The sequence below is a fragment of the Helianthus annuus genome, chromosome 3 (assembly GCF_002127325.2).
Source record: "Helianthus annuus cultivar XRQ/B chromosome 3, HanXRQr2.0-SUNRISE, whole genome shotgun sequence".
NCBI classification, from domain to species: Eukaryota; Viridiplantae; Streptophyta; class Magnoliopsida; order Asterales; family Asteraceae; genus Helianthus; species Helianthus annuus.
The window spans coordinates 143,984,842-143,990,585 of record NC_035435.2 but is presented as its reverse complement, the minus strand read 5'-3'; the positions used below and the strand labels follow the sequence as shown (position 1 = coordinate 143,990,585).

The window sequence follows — 5,744 nt, the reverse complement described above, 5'->3', positions numbered from 1 at the left end:
GTCGTAAATAAGTTTATTATTTTGAAAAAAAAAAAAAAAAAGATTAAGGCCCAAACTGCTACTCTACACATATGTTAGTTTGAAAATTGTGAGATTGGCATTGTTTGTATCCCTTTATCAAGCTTAATTAAGATCTATTTTAAAGCTTAAGCTAGACTTATGCGTAGTTTTTTAAACTCAAGCTCGTCTCGAATATTATTTATATTATATACATTTATATTTTTTAAATAATTTAATTAGAACTTTTATATATAACATAATTTTTATTATCTAGTTATTCTTATCATAATATTATATAATATTATATGTAATAGTAACTATTATATAAATATATTAATTAAAAATTACATAAATAATAAGCTCATCTATAAAACAAGATCAAAGACTCAAGTCATAAGTAAGTTCAGCATCCTGAAAAAAAAAAGGATTAAAGCCCAAGCCGCTCCACTGCACATGTGTTAGTTTAAAAATTGTGAGATTGGCATTGTTTGAATTAGGGATGGGATTGGTACAGTACCCGTACCTATACCCGTACCAGTACCGAAAATACCGGTATCGAATTTGAACAAAACTAGGTACCAAATACCGTACCAGTACCTTAATAATGTCATATGTTCAAAGCTCAATTAAGATATAATAATACTGTCAATTTTGGTGATCAGGTTTTGTAAGTATAGTGCACGTGTTTGTATCACTTATAACTAGTAAAAATATTCGTTCTATGCGACGGAGTTTCGGTCGGTATCGGTTTCAGTTGATATGGTAGCGGCATTTGGTATAACAACCAAAATAAATCAACACGTGTTTTACATCGGTCAAAAACTATAAAAAATTACATCGAATGGTATCTTACGGTAGATCCAAATGGTAATTGTAAGTATATATAATATAATATAATGTTTGAACTTGGAAAGAGGTTTGATGTTGGTGGTCCTTATGAGTTACTCTGTGTAATCTTGATTGAAACACCATTTGACACGACCCATTCTACTTTTTCTTTTACCCAACTCCTTTTGATTGAACCCATGTTTGCCCCTTAGAACTCCTGGATGGATCCGTCACTTGCCTCCGCTTGCACCAATTCACAGCAACTTAGAGATCTGCCCTTATCAAATGAGAAACGGGATGTAACATCAACTACAACGTTATCACTTAACAAGGTATTTTGTTTCTTTAGTTTTTAACAAGTCTCTCTGATAAATCTCAAGATGTGAATCGGTATCAAAAACAGAAAACAAAAAATGCGAATCTAGCTAAACACCCAGATTGCTTTATTAATTCAAGAATCTTAACTCAAAACTTGAATCATACAATCCATAATACTCACATCATGTTACTTAGACTGAGGGGTATGGGGCGGGGGTTTGGGCGTGGGTGGGCTGAAAACGCCCAAGCCACCACCCCGGGTGGGCATGGGTTTGGGCATGGCCCCTTTTTCGTGGGTTTGAAGCCGGGCGTGGGGCGGGCTAGCAAGGTGACATGGCAGGCTCTCAATGGCTATGTGTCAACTCATGCCCCCAACCCAAGCTCCCAACTCAAGCCCCACCATACCCCATAGGCGTGAGTTTTTTTTTCCATTTTTTTCCCATTCCACGTGTCAACAAATGCCCCAACCCATGCCCCAACCCAAGCCCACCATACCCCACAGTCTTATAATCTAAGCTATTCTAAGATTACAATTAGGATTGCTAATAAAACATTATTATTGAACATGATATTTATCACCAACCACTTAAACCTAAACCGCGTTTAAATATTCTGATGATTATCCACTCCATAATTCTTTACGTTGCACGCAAAGAAACCTTTTAATTCAAAATTTCCAACAATCACCCCCGGAATTTCGAACTCGTATAAGACTAGTCATCAACTCCAAGCTTTTCAGTATCTCCTTGAACTTGATCTTCCTAAGAGCCTTCGTCAAAATATCTTCCTTTTGATCAATGCCACTAACATGCTCGACCACGATATCTTCACGGTCAGTGGCGAAGCTTGAGATTTCCGACTGGGGGGTCGAAAACGTATATACCCAAAAATTTCTATAAAAGGGGGGGTCGAAAACGTATATACCAAAAAATTTCTATACGAAAACTACATACTCTCCACTACTGAGCGAAAAGTTTGGGGGATCGGCCGCCCCCTCCCGCCCCCACTATCCTTCGCCCATGGGTCTACACATTCTCGAATGTAGTGAAACTGGGATTTAATATGTATGTTTCTTCCATGGAAATCTGGGTTCTTCATTAGAGCTATCGTCGATGTATTATCAACAGTTCAACACATCATACTACCGCTTGAATTTTCTTGTCGAGTAATTCACTAATCAGTTCTTTAGCCAAACCGCCTGATACGCGGCTACACTAGTAACCATATACTCCGCCTCACACGATGATAAAGCAACTATACTTTGCCTTTAAGAACATCATGTAATTGGGGACGACCCAAAATAGAACACATGTCTCATAGTACTTCTTCCATCATCTGGATCTATCTTGTGACTACTATCCCTGTAACCGGCCAACAAATTTTCTCCTCGAGTATTGGTAATTCCATATCTAAAAGTACCTTGTAAATAACGAAGAATGTGCTTTATGAGAGCTGCATGATATTGCTTCGGGCATTGCATGTACCGACTTGCTATTTTGAAAAAAAACGCCAAATCTGATTGGGTCTGTAAAAGGTACCTTCTAATTTGAAATTTCTAACAATATCAAGATGTAACAAATGGCCTAGGTCATATCGATAAAACACACTCGTGTTTTTTTATTTATGTTTGAACGAGTTATTACAAATGTGATTGGCGCCTCCCTTCCGAAATCCCCTACCGAATTGACGCCGCGTCGTTTGACTAAAGAACACGATGATACAATTATAACTAATTACAACATTAAGACAAACTATCTACTATTTAAACTTTAGGCACTAACTATACTAACAGAATTTTCTAACTAAACTTTAACAGGCTAATGAGAACTTTAACGAGGCCATGATTAATCCAACAATGATGTCTGACTGACATAAAATTACAATCTCCACCATTTTACACGAAGTGGCATTCAAAGGGAGATCCATTTCAAGTACTCGAGGGTGATAAGTGGACAACACCATACTCCCAACAATATGCAGTCTCCCCGCTTCATAGCTTTGTGCTACTAGATTATGTCCCTCTAAATGTCTTAAAAAGGGTCGTTTTTATGCATTTCGGTGTTACTTAAATGCTTTTTTTGTGTGACAGGCCGTTTAGATAATGTGTACGGTGGTCGAAACCTAATATGGTTGCACCCTTTAACGGGACTACGATGAAAAGGTTGCAGCAACCGCTTAAGGCTACTAATGTTGGGAGGTTTTGTATAAATGTTTATAATGTAAATGATTAATAAAAAAGAAACTTACAAAAAGGAAAATGATTTTTTTTAATCTTTTTAAAAGCTTGCCATATTTTTATCCAACCCAGTTAAAGTTTTTCCTTTTATTATGTATACTCTGGGGGGGGGGGGGAGCGTAACTTATATATTCAATCTAATCACAAGTGTCACGTTTTCAGGTTCTACTGTTAACTCTCTCTGTTAAATCTTTATGATCTTGAAGCATATGCGTACTTGCATTCACATTATACATTATGCGTACTTGCATTCACATTATACATGTAGGTAGGTTATTACACACGAACTAACATAAACTAGTGGAACTAATTTCATTGAACTTAAAGTTATAATGCTAACTCTTTATGCAAGTTCTAAAGATTCGTAACTTGAGGGACTTAATGTACAATTAATGAAAACAACACCTAAATCCCACTCACAACCTTGAAATACCCAACCCATTCCCTAATTTGGACTAACCTATACCCAACCCCATAAATTCGGAAATCCCCCACATCCCACACACAAATCCCCCAACCTAATTTAGCATGCTTTGCAGGATGTTAGGTATGGCTCAGATGGGGGATTTGCAGCTTGGTGAGTGTCATGGCTTTTGGGTTAAACTATTTTCATTATTATGCTTAACAATTGTGGCTTTCCATTATGTCTCAATTTTATACTTTTGCTTCTGCTGAAAGCTATATGTTTTTAAACTTTAAAAATGACATCACTATTCATGTTGAATGTGGTAGTTAAATGTTTTACAATTAATATGAAATAGTGCAACATAATTAGTGGCTTGATCCTGGTATGTCACGTGCCTTGCGGTAAAACCCCGCAAGTAGAATTTGAGGATGTGACACGCGACCCCTAAGAATTTATTACACCGATCCCATCATCATCGTGATTGACACACAGCAAGGACAATGAGGTTTAACGGTGGCATATGAAGAGATTCCTACGAGAATTTGCAAAAGAAAGGGGTGATTTGGAACAAACACTTATCTTGATAAAAAAAAAAAAAAAAAAAAAAAAAAAAAAAAAAAACCCTTGAGTTTATATCCAGAATATGTGGTTAACCCAATGGGGTGGAAAGTTTATATTTTTTTTAGCATAACTATAATTGTCATTTTATTTATATTTAGTTCAAAGATCATGCCGCAATCTGTGAAACCCCATTTTATTTAGAAATTTTCTATGTTTATGGTTAGAGCATAGATTTTCTGGTAACTTTGCTATTGATTATAAACATTTGTTAAATTAGAAAAGTTCAAAAAAGAAATTATGGGGCACCTCCTCTAATTTCTCTTTCAAATAGAGAAATTATAAACCCAAAAAAGTAGACAAATTGCATTTCAAATTATAATCATTCCTAAAATTATCCCATATAGGCCACCCCTTCTGATTTGTTTTTTACGTAGTTACATTTTTAATTCTATAAAGATTGTTAAATGGAAACGGAGTTGCATTGTAACATCACCTTTTGTTATACATGGAAACGAAGACTTTGATTCAAGTCCCACAAACGACAGGAATTGAAAACAAATTTGCCGTTAAAAAAATATATGGCACCCGAGAAGCTTAAACAGTAAAAACCATATTCCAACCCCTAAGGACTAACTGACTCGATCAATGGTCCGGACTAACTACAATTCATTTGGTTCTGTCTTTGGTTTTCGATATTTTTTGTTAGTATGTTCCATTCATTTGTATTTCTAATTTTCTATTATGCAATTCAAATGACTATTGATACACTTTTATTATGAATTTGAAATTTAGTTTGGTTTTTTTTGGATGTAATTCGACACGACATAAATCAAACCGAAAACATTTAACATGTAGCAGTTATACAAAAATAATTCAACTCCATGAAACTTTTTTGGTCCGTCCCTGTGTAGACTATAAAGTATTTAATCCATAATTTAAAACTGACAATTGATTGATTGTTTTTTAAAGGGGGAGACAATTGATTTATTTGAAACCTTAAAAACATTTACTTCATTTTCTAAAACAGAAAGTTGTTTCTATTTGTCTGACTATATATCGAGTATATATAGAGGCCTTTGTTAGTTGTTTTCATCATCAATAAACGTGTCAAAAACCATACCACAACCCTATGGAAATCATCATGAAACACATATGTTTGCTTGTCTTCATTTGCCTTATGTGCAGAGGTAAACAGTATCCCTATGATCAACATTTAATACTAACGTTTCTTTTATATCTCTTGTTTTGATCGTGTATGTCATTAATATATTGTGTAATCGTATAGATGTTTACGGTCAAGATTTCAACCTCAGCATCCGTCAAGAACAAACAGCTACACCAGGAGAGTGGGACGTGACACTTGAAAACACAAGCCCTTGTGTCATACTGAATGCA

At 35.3% G+C, this 5,744-nt stretch overlaps 1 long non-coding RNA gene across 1 annotated transcript; it reads left to right on the top strand.

Moving 5' to 3' along the window:
- The first annotated feature begins 978 nt into the window (after positions 1 to 978).
- On the top strand, positions 979 to 4,424 carry LOC118490607. Its single transcript, XR_004889542.1, has 2 exons — positions 979 to 1,160; positions 3,922 to 4,424. It is a non-coding gene; the product is annotated as an uncharacterized LOC118490607 (long non-coding RNA).
- The last annotated feature ends 1,320 nt before the right edge of the window (positions 4,425 to 5,744 follow it).